General features: G+C 40.2%; 1 protein-coding gene across 3 annotated transcripts in view; it reads left to right on the top strand.

The window, feature by feature from the left end:
- The window catches only part of FBXL7 (F-box and leucine rich repeat protein 7), a 436,417-nt gene that overhangs the window by 305,058 nt on the left and 115,504 nt on the right, over positions 1–15,855 (top strand). The window lies entirely within an intron of this gene.

Below are 15,855 nucleotides of genomic sequence, written 5' to 3' on the forward strand. Positions count from 1 at the left end.
CAAGTTCTAGACTTTTCCATAGGTGAATTCTCACAGGAGAATTCTCAATAACTATAGCAATACTGAAATTAATGGTAGATAGTACTAGAGGGTTTTGGGGTTTATTGTTTCCTCTCTCTCTCCTTTTCTTCCTTACTTTTAGAATAAAACAGAAGTGTAATATTATAGAATTCGCCATGACTGGACAACCAGTAAGTAGAACTGGAATTCAAAGTAGGTCTATCACTGCCTAGATTTCACTTACAAAGTTTTTAAGTATAATTGTCGGTTATATTTTTTGATATTTCCTATTTTCTTAAATTGCCCTCTGTTTCCTGTCAGATTATTATGTTCTTTAAATGTCCTGACAGTATTCAAGACTCTGTCAGTGCGTAATATATAGACAGTGACAACTCCCACTGTCTCTTTCGTACTGGGAGGGTCATTCAATACCTAATAACGTCAACTGGCAGACATGTAACCCTACACCAGAATGGAATTTGTGGCTTGGCATGAGTTTAATATGGTTGGTAAAAAGTGAATTAGGATAGTTTGTAGATACTTTTAAGTCTGTGTTCAAAAGTTTAATTTGATTCAGTTTAATCAAAAAATTGATTACTAAATGCATATTATGCATAAAGAACTTATAGGTACAAGTGGATGCGAAGTATAGTGGTAGCCCCCCAAAAGGTACATCCGTGTGCTAACCACCAGATCCTGTAAAAATGACCTTATTTGGAAAAAGGATTGTGGCAGATGTGATTAAGTTAAGAATCTCAAGATGAGATCATCCTGGATTATTTGGGTGGGCCGTCAACCCAATGATATAAATCCTTATAAGAAACCCACAGAGGAGAAAGATACAGAGCAGAAGTCCGTGTGAAAGTGGAGGCAGAGACTGGAGTGATGCAGCCATAAGCCACGGAACACCTGGAGCCGCCAGGAGCTGGAAGGGGCAGAAGGGTTCTCCCCTAGAACTTTCCAACAGCGTGCAGCCCTGCTGACCCCCTGATTTCAGACTTCTGGCCTCTAGAACTGTGAGAGAATACATTTCTGTTGTTTTAAGGCACCAAAGTTGTGGTAATTTGTTAGGGCAGCCCTAGAAAGCTAATAAAACAAGCAGAAATCAATCCCCAATGAAGAGTTTATAATATGTAATATATGATACCTGTGCAATGTTAAAGGCGTTACAGTATAGGAGAGAAGGGAACTTATTTCAAATAAAGACAGCTGGAAAGGCCTTTTGAAAGAGGTGTGCCTCGATCGGGGGACAGGAAATTTCAGGACATAAGCAGAGCTAAGACAGAGGGGGATTCAGGAAGATAAAATATCTGAGTAAATGTGGTACTGTAGTTGTTGGGTCCTGAGAAAGGAAGTGATGTAGTCCAAACTTCTAATGCCATGAGAATTTGTGTTCAGAAATGCAGAAAACCTCAATTTGGTCAAACAGAGAGGTCCTTTGTTGCTTGACTTAGATTATAGAGAAACCTACACATCCCACCTTCTTCTATCTAAAATTAAACTGACTTTAAAACATAGATTTCTGAAGAAGCATGGTAAAAATAAAAATTAAATTCAGAGAGGAAAGAAATAATTTCAGGGATGTTCTGAAAGCTCTATAATGCCTTGGATGTGCACTTATTATAGTATTTAACTTACACTAATTTCTTTTTACACCATTGCTTCATACCCTGTGGCCTATCTGAGTAGGGAGATGCATGCTGTGTTAGTTTCCTAGGCTGCTGCAACAAATTACCACAAACTGTGCAGCTTACAGCGGTGGGGTGTATTGGCTCACAGCTCTAGAGGCAGAAGTCTGAAATCAAGGTGTCAGCGGGGCCGCGCTCCCTCGGAAGGCTCTAGGGAAGAATCCTTCCATGTCTCTTTCAGCCACAGGTGATCCCTGGCACTCCCTGGAGTTCCTTGACTATTCGACACATCACTCCAATCTTTGCCTCTCTCTGCACATGGCCTTCTTTGTGCCTCTGAGTTCTTTCCTCTTCTTATAAAGGCCCAGCCTAATCCAGTATTACATAATCTTAACTAATTACACTTACAAAACCCCCTATTCCCAAATAAGGTCACATCCTGAGGTTCTAGGTAGACGTAAATTTGGGGGGAACATACTTCAACCCAGTACATGTCCTATTTACGTTTTAAGCTGTAGGGCCTAGTCCAGTGTTGAATGTAAAATTGGTAACCACTAATTTTTTGCCGACAAAGGAAGTAGACCTGTAATGTCCATTAATTATGTGAAATCGCAAAAAAATAAAACATAGACTATAAAACAAGAGAAGAGAAGGGGAATTGGAAGGGAAAAGAGAAGCTTTCCAAGTGTTGCCTGGAAGTGTGAATCCAAAATCTGTACAGGGTCTACGAGGTCTCTTAAGATTTGACCCTGGCCTTCCTCCTCCCCGCTGGACCACCCTTCTTCCAGATTCTTCACCCGAAGCATCCCTCTCTCTACTCTCCACTTAACTAACTCCTCATCCTTAGCTCGTCGGCTTAAATGGTACTTCTTCAAAAAGGTGGCATCTCCCCAGATGCTCTGTAGGACTTGGTATCTTTCCTTTATTGGCAGCTATCAGAGTTTGGAACAATATTTTTAATAATGCAGTCATTTGTTTAATGTCTCCATCTCCATCAGACCAGGAGCTACATGGAGACAGGAGCTTACCTAACATGCTCAAGGAAGTATCCCCAGCATCTCGGGTGTATTTCAGGTCCTTCTATATGGCAGCTCTTCAGATATTGTAAGACTATCACCATGACTACCCTAAGGCTTCTTCCCCCTGAGTAGACCACCTGTGTCCTTAAGTGAACATACCCTGTCCTTTAAGGCAACCTGATGCTCACCTCTGCCCTGTACCTGCTGAGCACACAGGTGAAGCACAACAGAGTGATGTTCAAGGCCATTAGCCGCCACTACCCTGGCAGGTGTGCAGGCTGTTTGTGCTGATTCCGTCACGAATGGAGCTTTGGGATCACGACCTACCTGGTGCCCTGCTGTGTGTTCTGTACAAAAGCGTTGGCTGTGTGGGTCTCTCCCGCCCTCTATGGACCCCAGCATCACCCAGCTCTGTGGGTCCTGCCTCTCCTCTTCGCTTCAGCTTGAAGCCAGCTCCCTGGCTCTGGTTCCACGGCTGGTGGCCAGCTCTGGGGCAGCTGGGGTAGCAGGTAGGGTAGACCAGGGCTGCTACAGGAAGACCATCAGACCAGGCTGTGAATCATTTCACTGTGCTGATGACTCGCCTCTGAACCTTCCAAAGGGTAGCACTCAAAATAAAATAATGCTTTTTTTGTGCACGCGGCAGGCCTGGGAGTCTTCGTGAGGGGCAGATTCTGAGCCTTGAACTTGCTCTGATGCTGCATAAAGACGCCATTTTCAGCCCTCTAACACTGCTTGTTCCTATTTAGATTACCATTAACTAAAATCTCCAGATCATCTCCACACTGAGGCTAAGTTACAATTCTCCTTGAACTCGTGAAACTATTTTTTTAATATCAGACTTGATTTTAAAAATTATTCCTACCACATTTCATGTGTTGAAGTCGATTCATCCTTGCATTAAGTTGAGATCACTGTACATGATTTTTTTTTTAAATTAAAATCTGGCTGGTCCATAACAGAAGGAAGCTAGCATCTCTTAAGCAGAAAAGCCCTTCCTCTGAGCAGATTGTGGAATCCGACTACCTAGAGCTCAATGCCACTTTCTCTACACTGGCTGTATGACACTGAAACTTCTTCAACCTCTTCAACCTGTCTGTGCCTCAGTTTCTCAACTGTAAAATTAGAGACTAATAATATCTACCTCAAAGGGGTACCGTGAGCTTTAAATGAGGTAACTCATGTAAAGAGCTGAAGAGTCGTGGCTGGCGCATTCTTAGTGTTAAGTACACGTTAGCTATTATTCCTGCGTCTATTTATTATTAAAATCACCCACACCGGCATTTTCCTTAGCAAATCATTTTATCAGATGACTGCTAGCCTGGTCTCTGCCCAAATCATTAAGTGCTGAAGAAAACTTCCTGTTAGGAAGATTCCTCTTCCCTCTTCCTTATCATCATCAAATTATGACATGCTTTGAAAGTCTCACAAATAGGCTACATCCTTTTGATAACAATGTACTGTTTGAGAAACTCCAGTACACCTGATGTTTTAGAGCGGGCTTTCCTAAATGTAATCACTGGTCCCAGAAGGAATAAGAGGCATCAGACCCAGCTCTAAGAGAGGAAAATCAGGAAATAGAGGTACAGACGCCATTTTCCAAACTGTGATGCATGGACACATGATGTTGATGAGTTTTCTCTGAGAATGGTTCTGTGAGGACATCTGTTGGGAAGATTAGATTAAGTAAATTAAACAGGCTTATGTTAAGGCTCTGGACTCCTTAAAGTCCTTTTAGCCATGTGGAGTCCATGAGGTCCCAGTGTCCCTCTGGACAGGGTGGTCTGTCCAGTAGACAGAATGTGGCTGTTCTGGATTCCTTGCTAGTCCCTAACTAGCCATGTGTGTGAGGGTCGGTTATTGCACTTATCTGAGTCTCATTACCCTCAACTCTAAAATGGGGATAATAACTGCCTTGCAAGTTTATCAGACCGAGGACAGATGACTTGTGTTAAAACGCTGAGCGCAGTGTCGAGCTGTTAGTAGGCTCTCAATAAACAGTCGCTAAACTTAATACTATAACTTGGAATCAGGATTTAAAATAAACCTGTGATTGGGTCTAACAAGTTTAGTTCTGTGGTTCTTTGTTTCAGATATTCTGTGATCTTTATACATTTTCTTCTCTCCATGAATTTCTCTCCAAAACTTGGTTTGGGTAAGTCCAATAAAAACTATTTTATTCTCAAATTAAGACACCTACAAGGGATGTATGTGCCTAGTCATGTATCTAAATAGTAGACAGTACACGTTCCACTAAAGCTTATTTCATGCTTCAGGTACCAGCTGGGGTCCAGAAATGATGTGTGTATGTAGAACACTCAAACAAGGCAATTGGAGAGATTTTCCTAGAGAGGACTTTGCAAAGTTGAGGGCAGGGTTAAAAGGGACCTGCAAAAGATGGGTAGTACCCTGGGCTAGCTCTTGGGCCTGGGAGGGCAAAGGCAGGCAAACCCCTGGGGGTTTTGCCAGGACTGGGAGAGAACTGTAGATATGTCTCAAGGAGAAGCCTTTGGTAGAGAAGAAGAGACTGAGTGGGAAGGACGTTGGATAATGAACGCTATGACCTCTCCCTTCCTTTGCCCTCTCTGTTTTTGCTGGGCTGCCCATTGGTCAATTCCAACTAGGAGCCAGACAGCAGAGGATCCTTGTTGTGTAGATGTAACCCTCAGAAGCCTGGCTCCTGGTCACTGAGGAGGGTACGGAAGGTTCCAGAGTGAATCTGGTGGAGCAGATGCAGAACATTTGACTCCAAAGAGCGTCCCATGAAAAAAATCCAGTTAGTACCTACTTTGCAAGAACAGTAGGTAATTTTGGTTAATGCCTAAAGAGAGAATCATTTTGTCATCTGGAGCTTTATCAATCGCTAACCATAATATTATAATAATAAATGGCAAGATCCCACCTGATATATTCATAAAGTTAGGGAAAATAACAGAGAAATGCAATTATAATGCATATGCTGGCTTAGCTTTCAGGCATTTTATGTTAAAGCAAGCTGTCCTTAACCCCACGAATAAATGATGCTCATAAAGCACCTTGGGGGGGAAGTGGGGGATGAGAGGAAGCAGTAATTAGGGCATTTTCACTGTACTTTTTCCTTTCAGTTTGATTTAGCGTGTATTCAGTAAACACCAAGTTAGTCATGTGCTGGTCAATTATAACTCAATAAAGTTGAAAAAGAAAAAAAGTACCCCTTCTTCACACCCCCACTAAATAACATGAAGTCTATTGCTTGACTTTCAGACATTTCAACTTTCAAATGTTTTCCAGAATGCCCTATGGACATAAGTAGGGCACAGTCACCTTTCCAAAGGTTGGACTGTAATGCAGTGAAATAGACCTTTCTGGGTCATCTACCAGCACAAGAAGTGGGTTTGCTGGATCATATGGTAGTTCTTCTTTAATTTCCTGAAGAACTACTATACTGGTTACATTCACAACATCTTCACCAACGCTTGTTATCTCTTTTTTTTTATGACAGCCATTCTAACCGGTGTGAGGTAATATCTCATTGTGGTTTTGATTTACATTTCCCTGATAATTAGTGATGTTGAGCACCTTTTCATATATTTCTTGGCCATTTAAATGTCTTCTCTGGGAAAATGTCTGTTCGGATCCTTTGGCCATTTTTTAATTGTTTTTGTTTGTTATTGGGTTTTTTTGTTTGTTTTGTTTTGTTTTTGCTGTTGAGTTGTATGAGTTTCTTGCATATTTTGGATATTAACCTCTTATTAGATATGTGTTTTGCAAATGTTTTCTCCCATTCCATAGGTTGCCTTTTCATTTAGTGACGGTTTCCTTTGCTGTGAAGAAGCTTTTTTGTCTCCATAGTTCCATTCATTTATTTTTGCTTTTACTGTCTTTGCTTTTGGTGTCAAATCCAAGAAATTATTGCCAAGGTCAATGCCAAGGAGCTTACTACCTATGTTTTCTTTTAGGAGTCTTATGATTTCAGGTCTCACATTCAAGTTTTAATCCATTTTGAGCTGATTATTGTGTATGGTGTAAGATATGAGTCCATCTTCATTCTTCTGCACGTGGATATCCAGTTTTCCCAACACCATTTATTGAAGAGACTATCCTTTCCCCACTGAGTATACTTTTACTCTTGTCAAATATTAGTTGATCATACATACAAGAGTTTATTTCTGGACTCTCTATTCTGTTCCATTGGTCTGTGTGTCTGTATTTATGCCAGTACCATACTGTTTTGGTTACTATAGCTGTGTAGTATAGTTTGAAATCAGGAAGTCTGTTGCCTCTAGCTTTGTGCTTCTTTCTCAGAATTGCTTTGGCTATTAGAGTCTTTAGTGGTTCTATACAAATTTTAGGATTGTTTTTTCTATTTCTATGAAAAGTGGAAACAAAACTCCCTCATGCTTATGTCCACTAAAACCTTTACTCACCCAGATGGATAAATCACTAAGTTTATGATGCTATCTTATTCTAGTATATTTGACTTTTAGCAAGGTGAGAGGGAATAAGCATTCCCTTTTAATCTGGAGCATAACATGAATGTATCTATTGGCTAAAAGCAGAGTTGGGTACACAGAGTCCACTTTTATTCCAGAATGCCTCTCTATACATTTGTGACAGTCCCATGGAAAGTTTTTAACACTCAGACTGTTTCCAGCATATCTCAAATTGCTCTGTAAATTATTTAATCCAACTACAGTGACATCTCCTGGCCAAGATGAGAGCTAACTGATAAACATCTTCCGAGGTGATAGAAAATGACAAGACCCAAACGAAATAAAAGATATTTGCCAAATGTTTTGTTTTAAAGCCATCAGCAGTTTATATGTTCATATTCTCATTACCCCCATGTTCAGCACCATGAATAACAAACTGGGAAAGCTCAGAACTAATAATATCTTCCTTGACTAAAGATGGGTAAATAAAGCAAGAAAAAGTGCTTTAAAATTGGCAAGTCCTTGTGGGAAATATTGCCAGAGCCCTATAAATGCATAGTGAGGATTTTTGCTCACAGATTCCAGGGCCTTCCCTTATCTTTTGGTGTGAGTAGGGTGACTGGCTTTGTGAATACTCTTTTTTTTTTTTTTTTTTTTCTTAACAATTTTGGGATACAAGGCTAACCAGTGATCACACAATTGTGTGCTGATTTTAGGCTCCTTTATTCCTGCTTTGCAACAAAAAAGCTATTGTTTGCAACCTAATAATATTGTAAGAGGAGAGAGGGGGAAAAAAACCAAGGTCTTTCCTCTGTAGATAGAAATTTGGCTTCAATACAGGCCGGAGAGAGCAAGCAGGGTGCATTTCCTGTGGGAAATACTTTCCAACTTTTTTTTTAAGCTTCGTTTCTTAGTATGATGCCTTAGCATGAATTGCTCTTGAAACTTTAAAAGACATTTTAAGATTGAGGCTGGTGGATAACAGCTTTGCCAGAGGAAGCCTTATGTTTGATTCTGTGGCTCTTCATCTCTCGTTACACCCCATGCCCAGTCTGGTTTGTGTTTGTGTGTTTTGTTTTTCTACAGCCTTCTCTTCCTCCAGGGATCCATCAAGAGCAGTTCAGGGACTGGAGAATCCGTGGCTCTGACAAGAGTGGATAAAAAAACCAAAAAAGAGTGCATTCACTCTTCTGAGAAATGATGGGAGTGGGGGGGCGTGGGTGAAGAGGTAGTAACACAGAATTAGAAAGCCTCTCTTCTTATATCATAATTTGACTAGCATTTTTCTAAATATGTAACTGTTTGCAGCTCAGAGGGATATAGTCAAAGGATGATTCAGTTTTTTCATACCAGGGTTTTAAATGTGTGTCGATTTTGGAAGCCTAAGGTAATTATCAAGATTTGATGCAGTTTGCAAGCCTTAAACTGTAGAATTCATAGAATTCTGTAGAATTCGTAGAATTCATAGAATTCGAACGAAGATGTGCCTAAGAGCCAGACATGAGCATTATCATCGCAGTACCTTTTCTGTGGTGGAAACTTTAAAATCCATGCCCTTTTAAGTGTTGCTAATTTGAACAAAGCCTACTTTGCTTCAGGACTCAGTCACAAAAATTATCTGCAAACAAATGGTGTGTTTGATCATTAAAATCAGCTCAAGGTTTTGCTCCATGAGTTTTTTCAAGAGATGAATATGGATAACTCCATTGTTCTTTATTTTGGAGGCTAAGTGGAGAGGATGGGCGAATATAATATTTTTACTTTAAGTTAGAAGGAAGTAAGCACACATCTTAATGTTTTTAGCTATGCAGAGATCCAGGTAAGCGTGAGCATCCCGTTGATTTCAAAGGCACACTCATCAAATTACTACCGTAAGTGTAACAGAGGAGAAGAAAAGAGAGGCACATTTTAAAACTAGAATAACAGCAGGCCCCAAACTATCAAATTTCTTATTCTCAAAAGCTTTTGGCATAATTTATAATCTCATTTTCTAGTTTATGACCTTACAGGGTATTTTTCCTATTTAGTGGGCATATTTTCGTACTAAAGTGATATCCCATTTGAAGTCAAGCCATTGTATGGATCCATTGTATCCACTGTAATGTTTCAGTGCCATTAATTCTCCATCCAGAAGATTGCCCAAAGAATAAGTCAAATCATGGATAAATCTTGAGATGTAATAGGATTCTCAAAATCAACTCTGAAAATCTTTGAATGGTTTTCTGCCATAAAAACCAATAATGTCTTGTTAGATAAGGAAAGAGACATGGGGACTTTGCTATGAATCATGATGATGATAAGAGCACATTTTCCAATAGATAGCCAATGGGGAAGACCAGAGGGGAGGGGAGTCCTCTAACTGTAGGGGTCAGCAAACTATGGCCCACAGGCCAAATCCAGACTGCCAGCTCCTTTTGTAAATAAAGTTTTATTGGAACACAGCAATGCTTATTTGATTACCCATTGTCTACAGCTGCTTTCGTGCTATAAGGCAGAATTGAGTAGTTACAACAAAGACTGTTCAGCACGCAAAGCATAAAATGTTTAATATCTGTTTCTTTACAGAAAAAAATTTGCCAACCCCTGCTCTGCTAGCTTGTCTATTTAGAATCTGCACTGATTACTGATGCAAACTTCCACACCAAAACAAAGAGTCCTAAATAATGACATAATGACACAGGCAATTGCATGAGAAAAAAAGCATCAAAGCAGTTGGATTTTATACCCTGCTGTGACATCCACTTCTTATATGGTTTGCAAATGAGGGAAGCGTCCAGAGCTTTTAGCAACTCAGCAGTAAATATTTTTTTCTCCAACTGGCACGATCCAGATTTCACTAGGATTCACTGTGCCAGGCCAGTGAGGATTATGGAATTCCCTCAGCTGCCTGAGGTGCTATCATGTTGCCCAAGTCAATGCCAAAATTAGGCACAGACAAGGTGGCCGAGAAAGGATTTGAGAATGTGCATAATAAGATCAGGAACTCCTCAGTGGGAGACTCAGAGTTACTGCAGAATGCTTGTTTTACCCTCACCACCTTTTTTTTTCATGCATATAAGGGATAGTTGAAGAAAGAGCACAACTATCCTAATTAGCATGAAACAGTACACATTTTTGGCTGATTTTTAAAGATTCAATTATTTTAGGAATCTACACTACAGAGTGGATTTCAAAAAGAGATACAACACAGCTAAGAGATTTTGGCTATTCTCATGAGTGTAGCTTTGAAAGGGATTCAGTTAAGCCCTGTAGATTAATCTCCTTGTATGTTTTGTTCTACCTTTGTTCTACAAAGGTAGAACAAAACATACAAGACTAGGATGACCAATATAAAAGGTCATCTAGTCCCAAACACTCTTAAGAGTGGAAGTGGCATTAATAATAATTAAGCTGGTCACCAGGTGTAATGCAGGACTGTCCCATATGAACCTGATGTGTGGTCTCCCATATAAACATAATCATGGTGGCGCCTGTTACTGCCAGTGGTTTCAAAGTGCTTGGCTTCAGGGCTGAGCTGGAACGTGCAGTGCCTGTGTGAGAATTACAAGAAGGCATTGCTTTCTGTGGCCCGCTAGAGATAGGCTCCCCTTTCTCTGGATAGGTGCAGCCCTCCTCCATAGGGCATAAGTAGCTGAGGGGCAGATTAAATCTCAGACCCCCAGCTGAACCCCTGGCCAAATATCTGACAGGCCACAACCGTATGTGTCTGTCCTGCTCAACACCGGAGTGGTAATGGTAGTAAATCTAGGTTGATGGGGATGAATCTTGTTCAATATTTGCAGCATTTCAGCCTTGATCTAAAATCAGTACTACCTGAACTGTTACATTTTGGATAGATGGAAAAGATGAGACTGTATTAAAACAAATTAAGACAGATCTTAATAACAGCTTACAATTTAGACAAGAAATGTGTGATGTCTGTGTTTTTAAAAATGTAACTCTAAGCTCCTGAAAGAAATTATATATTCTGAAACTTGGAGTCATCTATATCACAGGAAATACAGGCTTTTAGGTTTGCCCAGACCTTTTGGATTTTTTCCACTTAATTTTCCAGATAATTGCTATAGTTCCTCCCCATTTCTCCATTAATACACCCCAGATGACAGAAAAGAGGTAGCAAAGAAAAATGGGAGCTTTGAGATAGAGGAATAGAACAAGATGGCCTTCTCATTAAGAGCGTCAGTGCCATTTCATCTCATTCTTCTGACCACAGATCAGTTGGTCTGCTATTGTCTCCATGTTCCTGACAGACCCTAAGCTTTTTATTTGGAAAGACGGATGACCAAACAAGTCTGCCTTGAAGCACGTAGACACCCACAGGCTTGCCAAGACCCTTCACACTCAGCTGAGTGAAGACTCTCTCTCCTTTGCTCAAGGCTGATGGAGAAGCAAATAAAACCCACTTCGGCACGTTATGTTTTTCCTTTCTGCCAGTTCCCCTTTTTCTTTGGGTTAACTTAATTTCTTCCATTTATGAACCTGATAGTTTCCCCACATTGTTTTGAGCTTCCTTTAGCACTGATAAATTAACTTTTTTGTAACGATCATTTTGTGAAAAAAGGGAGAATAAGAATTAATATTTGCAGATGTAAAAAAAAAAAGTCTTTAGGATTCACTAAAACTAGTAACGGTGGTAACATTAGGAAGAGTTTGCTGAACAGACTGGAGATGGTGTTAGAAGAAGACTTTGTGTATCTTGGATTTTTTTCACTTATGGCCTATGTGACTTTATTACCCATTTTTAAAAGCTAAGTTAAAATATTTTTTTTAAATCAAAACAAAAACAAAAGACAGCAGCAACTTGAACAAATGCTTCATCAGCAGTCTCTCCCACAGGAGAATTTTGAAGGTCTAGCAGACATTCACTCTTTCGAGAGCATGGGGTTGACAATTATGTCAGAGCTCTACATAAATTTGTATCTGTAACTTTGCCTGGTCCACCTCGGGGGAGATGAAATTTCCTGTCTGCGAGTGAGGATTCTGATCTAGATTGAAAATTAAGTGTAATAATGTACCAGCTTTTGTGATACAATATGGTGCCTTGAGGCAGTCCCTTTGCCAGAGTTTATTGCAGGTAATCACACATTTTCCTACTTACTGACAATTGAGTGTAGTTGGGACTCACTCATAAGACAAGCAGTGACCCGAGCTGAGCCCTGGCCAGGCAGCAGAGCACCAGCAAGCAAGACCTTCACTCTGCCCGGTAGAGCCAGTGTAATTGAGGAGATGGTGATCTACATACACCGCGTCAGTGCGCTGTCATGGGTGAAATGTACAGAACAGGAGACGGCTAACGGTAGAGTTATATGTGAGGACAGGAGAAGGAGAGACTGTCCTCGCCTAAGACAGATCAAGGAAGGACTGGGCCAGGCTCATTCCCATTGGAAGTGCAGTAAAAGGTCTTTTAGGCGCCTCCCCATACCCTCTTGGGGAAAAAAAAAGGTCACAATGTTGTGTCTCAAGGGCTGAGGGAAAATGTTCAATGCACAGATTAACATCATATCCTTAGAATGCCCATTCCATTCTCCCTGCAAAACACACTCTCTAGGAGTTTCATTGGTACGTCATGAGGAAGTTGACCAACTCTAACCAGGGCAGAGTGTCTCTTTCCACATATCACTCCCAGCATTTGAAATCAAGTAGTGTCAAAAAAACGTTGCTTTCATTTTGACAAGAAAAGATAAGTCATGTCCTTTCTAGAACAGTGTAAAGAATTTTCTTCACTGTAGATTTTTATCAGCAGATAAAGGATCCCCCACTGGGGTATATAGTGAAGAGAGCAAGCCAGGGTTTTGAAAGATTCTTTCCTGGCTTTAGAAATATTCATTGAGGGACGGGGGTGCAGGAGATTCTAAGCCAAAATGGTGAACATAATAACTTCATTCCATACTTGTGCAGGAGTTTAGTCTGCCAGCTGATTACTAATACATTTGATACATTTGAAGCATTTGTTGAACTTTTTGAGAAAGGTATATTTATCTTCATTCTATCCATGAAATTCAGAGATGTTAGGGACTTTAAGTTAAAAGGCTTAGTCTGATGGAGTATTCTTCACCTCAACAGAAAAAAAGAGAGCAAAGATGACTGAAGGTCACACGCATGTGATTAAGTTCCCCCAGTTCCCACCTTCTCCTCCCATTGTACTCATCCACAAGTCCACTTGGCTCTACCTCCAGAATCTATCTTGAATCTGAGTACTTCTCACTGTCTCCTCTATGACAACCACTCCAAAAGGCCTTCATCTCACCCCTTCTTTGGATCTCACCTCCTTTATTCTGACCCCAAACAGTCCACTTTCAGCCCAGTAGCCATAGTGATGATTTAGAAGCATTGCAAGATCATGTCGGTCTCTGCTTAAAACTGAATGCAATTAAGGTAAAATCCATGCTCCTCCACAAGGCCGGGGGATCTGTACGGTCTCTCCCACTTCTAAGTCCAGATCTATACTCTTAGGTCTGACTGTTACCCTCGTTCACTACCATCCAGTCATTCATCTCTCTCTCCCTTGGTCATGCTAAGCTTGGCCCCCCACACGTGACATTTGCACTGGTTCTTGCTTTTTCTTGAATGCTTTTACTCCAGAGTTTTACTGGGCTCCCTCCTTGCAGTTTTGGCTTAAATAGCCCCTCAAAGTGGCTTCCTCAGCCCTCCTAGATAAACCAGGACTGCTCTCAACACTGCCAAGTCATCCTTCACCAAATTACTTTATGTTTTCTTATTAGCAGTTACCTATGTCTGCAGTCATATTGTTAATCTGTTGGTGGATTTCATGTCTGTTTGTCACTCCTCGGGAGAAAGTGAGACCCCTGAAGACACAAACATCATCTGGTTCTTGCTGTATCCTCAGAGCTTTGACCTGTATTATAGCCATAGTAGACCTTTGATGAGTATCTGTGGACTGGCTGACTTCTAGCAGTTTTATACTCAGACTTCGGAAATTAGCCACTTAAGAATATTTGATCCACATTTTATCGTGAAATATACCACGAGTATAACCTTGATCTCCTAATATCGTAGATACTTATCTATGTAACAATGGGTTTGAGTCAGATAAAACCAACTTTGGCATTTCCCATAATCACTTTGTCCTGTTCTTGAATACAACACTATCTTGACCATGCATTAAAAAAAGAAGAAGGAGACGAAGGAGAAGGAGAAGTAGTAGAAGGAGGAAAAAAGAAAAACTGTAGCAAATGAATGGTTGAAGGAAACTGAGTCAATTTGCATGACTCCAAGCATAGATTATCTTGCCATAAATTTCATACTGAATTTGGGAATTGAAATTGCATATTATGCTCAATTAAATATTCTTTGCTTCTCACACTTCTCTCTTGCTCCCTCCCTCTTTTCCCTCCCCCTCTTTCTCCTTCTTTCTCTTTCTGTTATTCCATCAGTGTTTCAGAATTTGTCCCATTCCATGCAACCCCAAATGGGAAAATTCATTAGATGATCTCTACCTCTCTTCAAAAGCTTTCTTATTTTCTTTAGAAATAAATAAGGAGGATGGATTTTAATAGCATCTCTTTCACCTGCTCCTGCATCCACAGACTCGTCCCTCGACCAGTGCAAAGACCCTGTGTGAAGGGGAAGTCAGTCAGTCCAGCCTTTGTGCAGGGGGGGATCACACAAATGGGAGCCCCATGTTTGAGAGACAGGACTTGGACATTCTGTAGCAGCCCTCCAGAACATTCCATACACATCTTTGTGTCACTCGAAAAAGAAACAGCCAGACACCTCAGTGGAATGGTGATAGCTCTTCTTTCTGAAACAAGTATCACAAGATTCTTACCGTCACTTGTAGTTATTTGTGACTGTTTCTTCTAACCCAAATATTAAAATAATTGATTTTACACTTCCATATTGTTTGTTAACACCAGAATATAGTTTTGCAACTTATTTTTACTACAGCATTCTTATTCTACTTTTCCATATTTACAATAAAATTTTAAAAGTTGATTATTGTATTAGTTTGTTAGGCTGCCGTAACAAAGTACCACAGACTGGGTGACTTAACCAACAAGAATATACATTCTCACAATTCTGGAGGCTGGAAGTCCAAGCTCAAGATATCAACAGGGTTAATTTCTTCTGAGGCCTCTCTCCTTGGCTTAAAGATGACCACCTTCTCCTGTGCTTTCACATAGTCTTTCCTGTGTGTGTGTCTGTGTCCTAATCTCCTCTCCTCGTATGGACACCAGTCATATTGTAGGGCCCACCCAAAGACCTCATTTTTACTTAATTCTCTCTTTAAAGACTCTTATCTCCAAATACAGTCACATTCTGAGGTATTGGGGGTTAGGACTTGAGTATATGAATCTGGGGGTGGGGTCGCAGCTATATAGACACTAGAGTAGAGAAGCATATTGTTCTGAGTTCCTTAGCATGACTTAATAGCTGTAAGGAGTGAGGAGGGGTGATATCTCTTTTAGGTCCTGAAATTTCACTCTTCCCAAATAGAAATCTCTTTGAATTTGATAACTATAAATACTCTATACTCTGAATTTATAGTAAACTATCATATTAAATATAGTAGAAGATTATATTAAGATACAACTTTTTAATTTTTATGGATTTTAGTTTTTTTATGGATTTAGCTTAAGATCTATCTACAGGCCAGGTCTTCACTGGGGATTCATATAATGACATCTAATTACAAAGGTCTTTGAGAAACTGTATCACCATAGCCATTGAGAAGTTTTCTAAATAGTCAATTCAGGGCCCCAAAGGCCCTATTTGACCCTTAAGGTTACTGAGTATCAACCATAATCAATTCCAGGAGAAAATAATCCATTTGTG

The sequence above is a fragment of the Balaenoptera acutorostrata genome, chromosome 2, assembly GCF_949987535.1.
Source record: "Balaenoptera acutorostrata chromosome 2, mBalAcu1.1, whole genome shotgun sequence".
NCBI lineage: Eukaryota > Metazoa > Chordata > Mammalia > Artiodactyla > Balaenopteridae > Balaenoptera > Balaenoptera acutorostrata.